Genomic DNA, 13,976 nt, shown 5'->3' with positions numbered 1-13,976 from the left:
CAAATTATATGACACTTGCTATGGATCCAATAGTTCCCCCATAAATATGTTGATATCCTCACCCCCTGGAACCTGGAGTTGTGACCTTATTTGGAAATAGGGTCTTTGTAGTTGATTCAGTTCAGTCACTCAGTCGTGTCCGACTCTTTGCGACCCCATGAATTGCAGCACGCCAGGCCTCCCTGTCCGTCACCAACTCCTGGAGTTCACTTAAACTCATGTCCATCGAGTCGGTGATGCTATCCAGTCATCTCATCATCTGTCATCCCCTTCTCCTCCTGCCCTCAATCCCTCCCAGCATCAGAGTCTTTTCCAACGAGTCAACTCTTCGCATGAGGTGGCCAAAGTACTGGAGTTTCAGCTTTAGCATCAGTCCTTCCAAAAAACACCCAGGACTGATCTCAGGAACTAAAAAGCCTCTTGATGAAGGTGAAAGAGGAGAGTGAAAAAGTTGGCTTAAAGCTCAACATTCAGAAAACGAAGATCATGGCATACAGTCCCATCACTTCATGGGAAATAGATGGGGAAACAGTGGGAACAGTGTCAGACTTTATTTTTTGGGGCTCCAAAATCACTGCAGATGGTTTTTGCAGCCATGAAATGAAAAAGACGCTTACTCCTTGGAAAGAAAGTTATGACCAACCTAGACAGCATATTCAAAAGCAGAGACATTACTTTGCCAACAAAGGTCCATCTAGTCAAGGCTATGGTTTTTCCAGTGGTCATGTATGGATGTGAGAGTTGGACTATGAAGAAAGCTGAGCACTGAAGAATTGATGCTTTTGAACTGTGGTGTTGGAGAAGACTCTTGAGAGTCCCTTGGACTGCAAGGAGATCCAACCAGTCCATTCTGAAGGAGATCAGCCCTGGGATTTCTTTGGAAGGAATGATGCTAAAGCTGGAACTCCAGTACTTTGGCCACCTCATGCGAAGAGTTGACTCATTGGAAAAGACTCTGATGCTGGGAGGGATTGGGGGCAGGAGGAGAAGGGGACGACAGAGGATGAGATGGCTGGATGGCGTCACTGACTCGATGAACGTGAGTCTGAGTGAACTCCGGGAGTTGGTGATGGACAGGGAGGCCTGGCGTGCTGCGATTCATGGGGTCGAAAAGAGCTGGACACGACTGAGCGACTGAACTGAACTGACTGACTGATAAAAGGGGAAACCTGGCCCAGAGACAGACACGCAGAGGGAAGGTGATGTGAAGATACAGGGAGAAGATAGCCACCTACAAGCCAAGAGACAGTCTAAGCTACGGAAGCTAGGCAAGAGGCCTGTGAAGAGTTTGGTCTCTGCTGAGAAGGAAAGATGGAGACCCTGGGTACTACAGCTGGCTCCGATGATGTCATGACAGCCGGTACTGTTCCTGCTGTCATTACAGCATTTTAACATTTATTTATTTATTTTGGTTGCACTGGGTCTTTATTGCTGTATGTGGGCTTTCTCTAGGAAGAGTAGTTGGGGTTATTCTTCCTAGTAGCGCATGGGATTCTCATTGCGTGGCTTCTCTAGTTGCAGAGTAGAGGCTCTAGGCAGGCAGGGGTCAGTAAGTGTGGCATGTGGGCTCAGTAGTTGTGGCTCCCAGGCTCAGTTGCTTGGTGGCATGTCGAATCCTCCAGAGCCAGAGGTCAAATCCATGTCCCCTGCTCTGGCAGGCGGATCCTGTCCACTGCAGCACCAGGGAGAGCCCTCCTGCAGCATTTAAGGCTTCACTCAGGGCCGCCTAAGAGACTTACTCCCCCTGGGTACAGTTTTGTCATTTGCCTATAGAAAGAGGGGTCTGGGCTCAGACCACCTTGCCTGCTGGCCCCCCAATTCCCCCCAAAACCACCCATCACTCTTTCTCTCTGCAGCCTCCTGCGTGGTGGGGGTTCCACTCACCGTGCTTTTGTGGAGGAGGATTTGATGGAGATTTGAGTTTTCCCCTGGAGACGCTAGGAAGACAGTTTGTCTCAGCCTAACACTAAGGCCCAGCTCCACATTTATGGCTGTTTCTGTGGTTACCTTTCTTCGGGGATGTTTGGGGTAGGCGGTGATGGTAGAGGTGGGGGTGTGTGCACATCTGCTCTTCTAGAACCCAGATTTTCTGAAGCCACTGGCAAGGGGCCTTGGGAGGCACAGACCCCCATTTTTGCCTGCTAGCTGCTAACCACCTGGCAGGCAGGAAAGTCTGCAGGAAACACGGGTCCACCTCCCCCTGAGACCTAGGGGCTCTTAGTCCAGAGGATGAGATGGCAACCAAGCCCCTTCTTCAACAGAGACCGAAGACCCACAGAATGTCAGGGAGGGAGAGGCCGGAAGAAGCCTGCTCCTGTCCATTTTACAGGTGAGGAAACCGAGGCTGAAGGAGTCCAAGTCAGTGAAAGTCGCTCAGTCGTGTCTGACTCTTTGTGACCCCATGGACTGTACAGTCCATAGAATTCTCCAGGCCAGAATACTGGAGTGGGTAGCTGTTCCCTTCTCCAGGGGATCTTCCCCACCCAGGGATCAAACCCAGGTTTTCCACATTGCAGGCAGATTCTTTACCAGCTGAGCCACAAGGGAAGCCCAAGAATACTGGAGTGGGTAGCCTTTCCCTTCTCCAGGGGATCTTTCTGACCCAGGGGTCAAACCCAGGTCTCCCACATTGCAGGCAGATTCTTTACCAGCTGAGCCACAAAAGAAGCCCAAGAATACTGGAGTGGGTAGCCTTTCCCTTCTCCAGGGGATCTTTCTGACCCAGGGATCAAACCCAGGTCTCCCACATTGCAGGCGGATTCCTTACCAACTGAGCTATCAAGGAAGCCCTTCTACATATAATGGAATAGTATTCAGCTTTAATATGGATGGAAATCATGTCACATGCTCCAACGTGGATGAACCTCAGGATGTTATACTAAGTGAAATAAGTGAAAGTCGTTCAGTCATGTCCAACCCTTTGTGACCCCATGGGCTGTATAGTCCATGGAATTCTCCAGACCAGAATACTGGAGTGGGTTGCCATTCCCTTCTCCAGGGGATCTTCCCAATCCAGCGATCGAACCCAGGTCTCCCGCATTGCAGGTGTATTACCAGCTGAGCCACAAGGGAAGTCCAAGAATATTGGAGTGGGTAACGGTCTTTCCCTTCTCCAGGGGATCTTCCCAACCCAGGGATCGAATCCAGGTCTCCCGCATTGCAGGCGGATTCTTTTACCAGCTGAGCCACCAGGGAAGCCCGAAGGAGTCCATGGACCTGTCCAAACGGCCTACAGTCAGCAAAGGCGACCAGAACTGGAACCCAGGCCTCCCTCCGCCAGGCCCCGGGCTCCTTCCCTGAACCAGGCGCGGGAAGGCTGGTGCCATCTGCTTTCGGGACGGGCAGGGGGGTGGTACCAGAAGGGGCCTAGCCGGCGGCCTGGGGCGACTTGAGAGGCTTCTTCCCCGTCCTGGGCCACCGGGGCCACACTTCCTGGCAGAGAACCCCGGAGGACGCGGGGCGGTCCTCTCCCGGGCACCGCCCCACAGGCCTCTCCCACACTCTCAGGCCAGGGGCCAAAGGTTAGGAAGGCGGAGCTGGCGCTTGGTTCCGCCCCCTGCCTCGAGATCCACGCCGGGCTACGACCAGGTCAAGGCAGCAAGGGGCCGGCGTGGAGAGGGCGGAGGCGGGGCGCTGCAGGGCCAGAAGGGGGCGGGGTTAGAGCCGGGGGCGGGATCGCCGTGGGTTGGTGGGCGGGGCTAAATGGAGGGCGTGGTCGAGCGGGGGCGGGTCCGCAGGAAACTTGAGCTCGTGCCCCGCCTCCGGCCCCCGCCTCCGGGCCCCGCCTTCTCGTCCCCTTCCTTCCCGGGGCTGGCGGGCGGGCCGCGGCGACTGCAGGCGGCGGACTGGCGGCTCTGCGGACGCGCGGGCGCCTCCACCTCGCTCCCTCCCTCTCTGCCGGCTTCCTTTTGTCTTTCCGCGAGGCGATGAGCGCAGGGCCAGCGCGGCGGCTGCGGGCGCACGGAGGCCCGCGCTCATAGGCACCCCTTCCCCGGCCTCGGCGCGCCAGTACCTCGCAGCGGCCCGTGCCCGCCCCCAGCGCCGGCGGCGCGGAACTTGGGCTCGGGGAGCTCGGCAGATCGCGTCCTGCGACGGAGCAGGTAGGAAAGGGGTTGGGCTGCGGGTGGTGCGGGGCGTGTGCTGCGGTCGGGCTCTCTGCGTGTGTGTGTGCGTGTGTGTGCTTGTGTGCGCGTGTGCCGGGGTGATTGTGTTTCTCTGCGCTGTGGAGTTGTGGTTGACTGAGTACGGCGGTGTGTCCCTGGAATGGCGTGTCCTCGTGGGGCATCCGTGTGTGCAGCTGGAATCGGCACATTCTGGGGTTGCGTTTGTGGAATCGTGTCGGGGCGCAGTTGCTGGTGGGGACCAGTGCGCGGAGTGTTTATCGTGTGTGAGCGGCTGTGCGTGTCGGGGTGCGGATGGGCAAGGTGGGCGTGGGCGGACCAGACCCGAGCGCAGAGCCGCGCGGGTCCCGGCCGGCCGGCGCAGTGCGGAGCTATAGACAGAGCAGGCATCCGAGGCCGGGGGTGGAGGGTGGCTAGCCCGGGCTTTGGGGACAGCCGGGCGACCCCCACCCGGGGACAAGTCCGCGCCGCCCACTTGAGTCGCCTGTGCGCTCTGGCCAGGGGAGGGGGCCGGCGCAGCGGCCATCTGCTCGCCCCTTCCCAGGCGGAGGGGCGGCGGGCAGAGCCCTGCGGCGGAGTTAGGAGCCGGGGCATCGCAGGGACTAGCGCCCGCGCCACCTGTGCCCGATACGCCACCATCCCGGATCGCGGTTTTCTTATCAAATGGGGACAGTTCCCCCCTTCCTCGGGGTCTGTCGTGATGGATAAAATGAGAAACATCGAAGCTCGCTCTCGTTCGGCCGAGTGCCGGGCACACAGTAGGTGTTATGTTAACTGGATTAGCGTCTCACTTTAAAAAAATCCTTTCTTTCCCCCTTTATCGTGGGAGACGCTCCTGTTCCACCCCCCACCCCATGCCCCGCCCCGTGTGTCATGTGCTTCTCCCGCCGCCCTAACTTAACCACGAAGCTCGGAGACCCGAGAAAGTTTAGGCGGCCGGCGGCGCCGTCTCCCCGCCGCGGCTCCTGGCCGCCGCCGCCTGGAAGGTGCAGGAGCGCGCAGCGCCGGGCGCTCGCCCTTCTCCAGCCGCTAAGCCTGGCGCGCCCGAGCGGGGGTCCCTCTCCTGGCCGAAAGCAGAGGCTGCGGGAGTCAGGAGCCCTTTTGTTCAACAAGTGCCTACTCCCTGGGGGCCTGCGGATCTGCCATCTGGGAGCCCAGCGGTGAGAAAGTGGCACTCCCCGCAGAGACGCATCTCGGGCTCCCGGGGCATCCCTGACCAGGCCTGGTCACGGGAAGGCTGCCCCCTTTTCCTCCCCGCCAACATCCATTACCCCCTAGAGGAGCATGATTGTCAGGATGGCGAGTCCTGCCTTGGGCGCTGGCATCGAACGCTCTACGTTCTGCACCCCGCTCCCCCCCCCCCGCCCCAATATCCCTTTTCCCTCTGATCAGCCTTGTGCAGGAAGCTGAGGGTCTGCGTGGGACTCTTTTCTCCAAGTCCCACGCCTTAATTTTTAATGTTTAGTGTCAAACCTGCTGCTCGTTGAACTGCAGTGACTGTGCACGCAGCTCTAACCAGCATTCGCTTTCAGGCGGAGTCCGGCCAGCCACACCAGAGCGCTTGCTCAGATCCAGCAGGGCGAGCTGGCCAGGGCTGCTCAGCCGCCTGCCTTCTGCCATAGCCTGGGATTCCTCCCCTTCATCTCTGGTTTCTTCCTTTCAGGACCCTTCTCAGACGGGGGAAAAAAAAAAGAAACACAAAACCAAAAAACAACTTTCAGCAAAGGAGCAGCTGACCTCATGGTACATGTGGTTCTCAAAATGAAACGCTGGCATGGAGTGGGCAGGGGCTGCGCTTGGGTCCGGGTGCCTTTCCAAGTGTTCAATGCTCTCGGCTGGTGTTCTCAAGGAAGCTTCCGCAGGCTTCTATGACACAGGAGCAGAAACCTCTGGCTCAGTTTCTTTGGTCTGCCTTCCGCTGGGACCCAAGCCCTGAGATATCCACAGTGATTGCAGGCCAGGGGAACCGAATAATAAGCTAATTTGTCATCCTCAGTTCGTGTTAGGAGCACACTAAGAATGCAACCTGCTTTTCGTGTTTCCATAAAAAGATTTTATATCCTAGAGGAGAAGAGGGCTCTTGATCTGAATCCTATTCTCATCCTCATAATCAGATTTCAACAATAATATTAAAAAAAAAAATCAGTCTGACTTTGTCTGCTCAGAAGACAGACCAAAAGCTGGGATTTCCCCCTCCCGCTGAGTTAAAACCAGCTCTTTGTCTTAAGGAAACCAGTGTCATGGACTTAGATCTTTTTCTGTTTCACTTTTGAAAGTGCCTGTAATTACTGAGCTCTTGAGGTTTTATTGGATAATGTGTTGGAAGAAAGGGCCAGGGACTCTGCCTCTCGCTTGCCATGGGATGTGGTGCCATGTTCTCGCCTTGCCTGCTCCATTTGTGTTCCGATTTTTGTAAGCTGGGACGCATACGTCAATGTGTGATAATAATTTGGGAGACCTTGCTTTGGGAGTCAGATGCACAGGAGAACAGAGATTTGCCCCAACACTAGCCAATGACCCACTCATTTTCAACAAGCCCTTCTCGAGAAAGACTCCAAGACAAAAAGCTTGAACAAATTCCTTTAGGATTTCTTCTAAAGTCCCTTTCTGGCCGCAGGGCTGTGCAGAATTAGAAAAACAGAAGGTCAAGGAGTGGGGTCTCGTTGGCCCACACTCCCTAGCCCTGGCCTTGCGCTCACCAAGCCCCCTTTCTACCTGGAGCTTCTGTGGAGTTTCATCTGGTGCAGAGGTAGGGCTGTCATCCAGGGCTTGCAATTCCTGCCCTCAGGGCTCCGCACACATAATTTCAACATTAACATGAAATACCATGGTGAGTATTTGTGCATCCGAGTAGTCCGTCTTCCCCTTCCTCCAACAGACCTTCCCCCAAACTTACGATAAGACCTTGCCTTGCCCCTTTGAAAGTGGTGAAGTGCCACGGTCTGATAATCCAGGATACTAAATTAATGAGGAGCCCCAGAGTTTATTTGGCACTGGAGAGTAAGCCTGTCTGCAGCTGACATTTTATCTAGGTTGAGGATTGGGTTTGTATGAGAATTTAGTGTTCCAGCAAGACCTAAACTGTGCTTGTTTGTTGCAGGTTGATGCTTCCAGTTTATGAGTTGCCAGCTCAGACTTGACGGGGGATTATGTGTGTTTTGCTAGTTTGTCAGCCTCTGATGTCATTGTGCTGGGGAAAGAGAGCCCTTGGAGGCTTAATCACACTCTACTCTGGGACTCACCATTCTCCTGTAGTCTCTTCGGGTTCCTTATATGTTTTCATGCCCACCCGCAAGGCTGCAGATCTGTGCATCTCGTGTGGGTCTTATCCTCTTCCCTTTGGGCTCAGTTTCCAATCAGGATGATGGAGGGTAATCGTGTATGGAGACAGCAGAGCAGACTTAGGGTTTTTTGGTGCCTCTTGCCACATGGGAAAAAACTCTTTCAAATCACTTTCCACCAAAAAGAAGGGAAAAAAATGCGTTGGAATCTACTAGTGTGGATTTCATGTAACTTCAGGTAATCCATACAGTTTGACAGGTGGAACGTGTATTAGGCACTGAGCAAGGTGCAAGTCTAAAGAATTTTTTAAAAAATCATCTGAAAAGCACAGTGAATCCTTTCAGAGAGCCTCACCTTGGCTGTGTCATTTCAAGTCAAATTGAATTTCAGAGGCAAAGCTTCACATCTTGGTGTTCGTGACACGTGACTAAGTAAAGACACTTTCTGAAAGGCCTCAGGCTCCCTCCCCTGCTGCATTGGGGTAGCCAGGATGCTTTCTTTTTACCTTTTCATTTTCCTTCAGAGGGGCTTCCCTGGTAGCTCAGCTGGTAAAGAATCTGCCTGCAATGCAGGAGGCCCTGGTTCGATTCCTAGGTCGGGAAGATTCCCTGGAGAAAGATTAGGCTACCCACTCCAGTATTCTTTTATTTTTTTCCCACTCTAGTGGGACACGACTGAGCGACTTTCACTTGTCAGGTACTTATATTCCTTCATAAACCCAGTGCACCCCTCACCCCCACCCCCACTTGCTAATCCAGCTGCTGTGTTTCCTGGGTATTTGTTTCTTTTTCTAGTTTCAGGTACAACCCAAGTTGACAGGAAGCCAGGAGACTGGGGTGGGCCTGCCTCATTAGATGAGGAGTCTTCTTTGAGGAGCTAGTGACAGGTTTCTGACCCTTGGCTAAGAAACACTCAGGATCGTTCAACTCTTACTCCTTGGATAAAGCCGCCATGATCCTGGACACAGGAAGAAAGTTTTGGGGGATGTGTCGTTCCGCTCAGGGAGGTCTTCCCCGATTGCCGGAATAGCCTGTGATCCTAGCTGGTCTTCCCTTGCTGTGTGTCCCCTTCAGCGAGGGAGGTGTCCCCTTGGTCGGGCACCTGCTGTCACCTCGGTGAGCTCTCCACTGCTCTGACCCAGTGCTGTTGTGTGCTTCACACTTCATTGTTCAGTCACCAAGTCGTGTCCGACTCTTTGCAACCCCATGGACTGCAGCACACCAGGCCTCCCTGTCCCTCACCATCTCCAGGAGTTTGCCCAAGTTCATGAACTTGTTGCCATCCAACCATCTCGTCCTCTGTTGTCCCCTTCTCCTCCCGCCTTCGATCTTTCCCAGCATCAGAGTCTTAACCAATAAGTCAGCTCTTTGCATCAGGTGGCCAAAATATTGGAGCTTCAGCATCAGTCCTTCCAGTGAATATTTAGGGTTGGTTTCCTTTAGGATGGACTGGTTTGAAGTGTTCCGTGCTACCACACATCACAGCAGAGCCTAGAGTCCCTCCACACATCCCACCCCACCCTGAGTTTCTGGCCCCTTCTCCCTTCTTTCTCCACCCATCTAATGGGTCAGCCCCCTGTTGCCCCACCCTCATGCCTCTACTTCCCAACACCCAGCCAAGCCTCATCCCTCAGGCTGGAGCTCAGCTTGTATTCCTTTGCTGCAGGCATGCTGTCCTCAGGTCAGTTTTTCGATTTCTTCATCTCCCTTTCCACCCCGACCACCCCCCAGGTTCATTCTCTTCTTCAGTGAAAAGTGAAAGTGAAGTCGCTCAATCGTGTCCGACTCTTTGCAATCCCATGGACTGTAGCCCACCAGGCTCCTCCATCCATGGAATTTTTCAGGCAAGAGTACTGGAGTGGGTTGCCATTTCCTTCTCCAGGGGTTCTTCCTGACCCAGGGATTGAACTCGGGTCTCCTGCATTGTAGGCAGACGCTTTACAGATTGAGCCACCAGAGAAGCCCACTGCTAAACACCTTCTGTAGCCTTGCTCCAAGCCTGACTCTGAAAGCTGGGCCTGGGCTTCATCCCTGTCCGGGGAGCTTGGTTGCAGTTGTGGGGTGGGGAGACCATCCAATGAGCTGGTGGAGTTGACAGGTGCCTGGAGAGCAGCTCCTGCCTTGGCCCCAGGCCTGGGGAGAAGCACTGTTTGAGCTGCAGGATGACATGTTTCTGGAGGCAGCTGGGGACCCGGGGAGGCTGGAAGTGGGACTCCGAGGGTGAGGCAGGCCAGTGGACACGGTGTCTTCCTTCTCCTCCCACCCAGACTTGATCCACTAAATTCCTACTTCAGTCTTTAAAGACTTTTTAAATTAACAACTTTATTGAGGTATAATTTACATACTGTAAAGTGTACCCATTTATTTTTTTAAATTTAATTTTATTTTTAAACTTTACATAATTGTATTAGTTTTGCCAAATATCAAAATGAATCCGCCACAGGTATACATGTGTTCCCCATCCTGAACCCTCCTCCCTCCTCCCTCCCTATACCATCCGTCTGGGTCGTCCTAGTGCACTAGCCCCAAGCATCCAGTATCGTGCATCGAACCTGGACTGGCAACTTGTTTCATACATGATATTTTACATGTTTCAATGCCATTCTTCCAAATCTTCCCACCCTCTCCCTCTCCCACAGAGTCCATAAGACTGTTCTATACATCAGTGTCTCTTTTGCTGTCTCGTACACAGGGTTATTGTTACCATCTGTCTAAATTCCATATATATGCGTTAGTATACTGTATTGGTGTTTTTCTTTCTGGTTTACTTCACTCTGTATAATAGGCTCCAGTTTCATCCACCTCATTAGAACTGATTCAAATGTATTCTTTTTAATGGCTGAGTAATACTCCATTGTGTACATGTACCATAGCTTTCTTATCCATTCATCTGCTGATGGACATCTAGGTTGCTTCCATGTCCTGGCTATTATAAACAGTGCTGCGATGAACATTGGGGTAAGTGTACCCATTTAAAGTGTATTGTTTGATGGGACTTCCCCGGTGGTCCAGTGGTTAGGACTCCATGCTTTCACTGCCAAGGGCAAGGATTTGCTCCCTGGTTGGGGAACTAAAGAACCCACAAACCTCACTGCACAGCCCAAAATCGTGTATTATTTGATACTTTTAAGTAAACTTACAGAGTTGTACAACACAACCCAGTTTTAGAATGTTTCCCTTACCTGGAAGGCTCCCTCATGCCCATAAGCTGTCACTCCCTGTTCCCACCCCTGGCCCCGGGCAATCACCCTCTGGCTTTCTGTCTCTTGATTTGCCTTTTCTTCCCTGCTTTGTAGATTTGGCTTGAGGGCCTCTTCCTGGAGGCCTTCTTGGAGTCTTCCAATTAGAATTGGCTTCTGAAGGAGCCAGTGCTCTCTCCCTGGGGGTTGGCAAGCTCTTGGAAGGAGCCTCAGGTCTCATTGGCCCCTTGTCTACCACCTGGCACAGCACTGGGCACCTGGAAGGCCCAGAGCATGTTGACTGGCCTGAATGAAGTTGCCTCCCTTAAGTTTCTTGTGTGAACTCCTGAGTATCCAGCAAGGTATTGGAATTTAAAGTACAGGGTGGCCTTCCCTGGTTGTCCAGTAGTTACGAATCTGCCCTCCAATGCAGAGGACACTGGTTTGATCCCTGGTCTGGGAAGATCACCCCTGCACCGGGCCACTAAGGCCACCAGCCACAAGTACTGAGCCAGTGTGCTGCAACTGCTGAAGCCCGTGTGCCCTAGAGCCTGCGCCGTGCTGGAAGAGAAGCCATTGCAGTGAGAAGCCTGCGCACCGGCACTAGAGTAGCCTCCACTCTCCACAACTACAGAAAGGCCAGCTTCTCACACTGTGCACAGCAATGAAGACCCAGTGCAGCCAATAATAAGTAAATATTTTTTAAAAAAATACAGTGTGTGTCATTGTGCTGTGAGGCCCTGCTGCACTGGATTACTTCAGCAGGTACGTGTGAGGCAAGTGGGATCAAACTCATTTTTTGAAATGAAAACGTGGAGGGAGAATGCCCAAATCAGAAAATAGAGGAACCAAGAATTACTTTGTTTTCCATGCATATTTGCTAGTTAGGGGCTGCCCTGCAGTTTTTCCTGCCATTGCCTCTCAAGCAATGTAAACTCCTTCCTACCTGGCTCACAGCTGACCATGTAGGAGTGACTCAGTGTAAGTGTGAGACATGCAGAGAGATCTCTTGGTCTGTAGATGGAGGGAGGCCCTGGGGAAGGGAGGGAATACTTGCGTTTTCATGCCTTGTGGGTTTCAGAAGTTTCTTCTTGCATCATTTTTGTTCTCTGAGGAAAGGAGCGGAAGAAGGAAACTTCATTTTACAAGTGTGCAGCCCGAGACACAGAAATTATGTACCCAGTGTGTATGGGTCCACGTGGGCCTGGTGTGTAGACCCCCAGGTCACAAGTGGTCTTGCTCCCCCACTGATTCAGAGAGCTTTCACAGTGGACAGTGGTGGTGTCTTGCTTCTTCCTAAGAGATCGGGGTTGTTGCAGCAATATACCAGGGGAAAGACCAGGGGTGGGGTCAGGTGGAAAGACCAGGGATGGGGGTTCTGGTCCATGTCTACTCTGTGGTTTATTGGCCAAGTGAGGCTTTCTGAGCCTGAACTTACTCAGGAACAAGAAGGGGTTCTAGGCCCCCCATCAGACAATCTCATGAAGCCTGGATATAGAAGACCCGTTGGGCTGGTCACCTGTCTGCAGAAATGGAGGAGGCTGTAGTTCTTCCTTGGCACTGAGGATTTCTGTCCAAATTTGGTTTCATTAGGCACATTTTGACCCAGACTGAGGTCACCAGGCACGTGATGTGAGAGCCTGTGAATGTGTGTGGAAGGGAGCTCGGTGCGCGGGGTGGGAGGGGTATCATTATTTGGCGTTTGGGGAGCTGCCACATTGGATTGTCCCAGCTTGCATCTTCTGTAGAGTCTCTCAGGGTCCCTGATGCAGCCACGGTGACCCTGAACTTGGAGGGCTGCGGGTTCTTCCGCAACCATTAAGAGACACACCCGCCCTCCCAATTCTTTTCCCCCTGGGGCGCTTGGAAAGCATTTATTAGTTTGGACAAGTGGGTGCCGATGGGCTAAAGGGGACCGCTGGCAATGTGGGCAGGACTGAGGTTCCGAGCAGCCGCAGGTATGGATCACAAGCGCCATTTTCCCTCCATCAGCAAAATGCTCAGGTCTCAGCTTCCTTCCTGTGCTTTAACAGGACTTTTCCAGAAAACAGAATTAATGGCAGCTCCCCACCCTTCCCTGTCACTCCCATCCTCTCTGTCCTCTCTGCTTCTGTAATCTACTTTTGGAGGGAAGTGAGAACTTCTCCGAATCAATTGCCTGGGTTTCTAGAGAATTGAGAACCTCTCCGAATCAATCGCCTGGGTTTCAAGATGATTGTGACAACGTCGTGCAATTTTCTGTATTTACCAGCGTGGCTGAGTCGTTGGGGGGCGGGGGGTGGTGTCCCCTGAGGGGAGGGGGGACAGGACTGGTGGTAGGCTCGCCCTCTCTGTCCCTCCCCGCCCTCCCCAGAGCGTGGGGCGGCGGCAGGAGCCAGGCTTTATTAAAGATCCTTCAGTGACCGGGGCTAGTGCCACCACTGGTGACGCAGCCTGGGCAGCCTGGCACAGCGTCCAGGGGTGGGGGGCGTAGTGGCTGCTCCGGCTCATTTGGGGGTCTTTCTTCCTCCCGGTAAGTAAAGGCACAGGCAGGCCTGGGACAGATGCTGAGGCCCCCGCTCTCTTGCTGGCCAAACGTAGGCTTTCTTATTCTCTGGGGATTGCGTTTTCCTCTTCTTTCTCTCTAAAGATAGGATAAAGGATTGCGGCTTTTTATTAGCATATGTTCTAGGGGATTCACTATTACCTGACCTAAAAACAATATGGCCTGGCTGATAGTTCTCAGAGCTAGCTGTAAAGTGAAAACTTAGGCATTTGGGAATTGTTTCAGCATGGTTGGTGTGAGTAGGGGAGGGGAAGGTGTAGCACAGGTAAAGGATTCCAGGTTCTCTGGACCCGGGACACTCAAGCAGGGTCAAGGTCTCACTGTGTTCCCCCCACTCATAGCTCCTTCCCCCGTGTGTTGTCCTGGGCCAGTTGCTGGCTCTCTAGTTCAACCACATCATCCTTATCCTCATCATCACCATCACCATCGTGATTACTAGCATCACTATAAGCGTCATCATTACTCAGTCTCAGCATTGCTTCCCAGCGTTTGGCTGCTGCAGCTCCTAGCCCGTTTCTGCTATATTTGCTGTTCTTTGGGGGATGCCCCCTCCTATTAGGGGGTTAATGAAGAGAGTTACGACAGGATGGTCGGCACAGAGCCCCCGAATGGGTGGATGATGGAATGTTACTCTGAAAATGGCCTCAGAGAATAACTAATCGGGATGATGCTTAGAAAGATCTCATCTGTGATGATTAATTTTATGTGTCAGATTAAATTTTATTTTTAAATTTTATGTGACAAGGCTAAGAGATGCCCAGGTAGCTGGTAAAACATTATGTATGGGTATGTCTGTGAGGGTGTCTCTGAAAGAAATTAGCATTTTATTCAGTAGATGGAGTAAGGAAGA

The 13,976-nt window shown here is 52.9% G+C and overlaps 1 protein-coding gene across 3 annotated transcripts in view; it reads left to right on the top strand.

The window, feature by feature from the left end:
* Window positions 1–3,800: 3,800 nt before the first annotated feature.
* Window positions 3,801–13,976, top strand: part of HPCAL1 (hippocalcin like 1) — a 117,327-nt gene continuing 107,151 nt past the window's right edge. Inside the window, exons 1-2 of one of the 3 annotated variants that reach the window (XM_059891192.1) lie at window positions 3,801–4,100; window positions 5,785–5,864. The gene's annotated coding sequence lies outside the window, so the exon portion shown is untranslated. 3 annotated transcript variants of the gene reach the window in all.

The sequence above is a fragment of the Bos taurus genome, chromosome 11, assembly GCF_002263795.3.
Source record: "Bos taurus isolate L1 Dominette 01449 registration number 42190680 breed Hereford chromosome 11, ARS-UCD2.0, whole genome shotgun sequence".
NCBI lineage: Eukaryota > Metazoa > Chordata > Mammalia > Artiodactyla > Bovidae > Bos > Bos taurus.
Note: the sequence above shows the minus strand (reverse complement) of the source record. Positions and strands in the feature narration are given on the sequence as shown.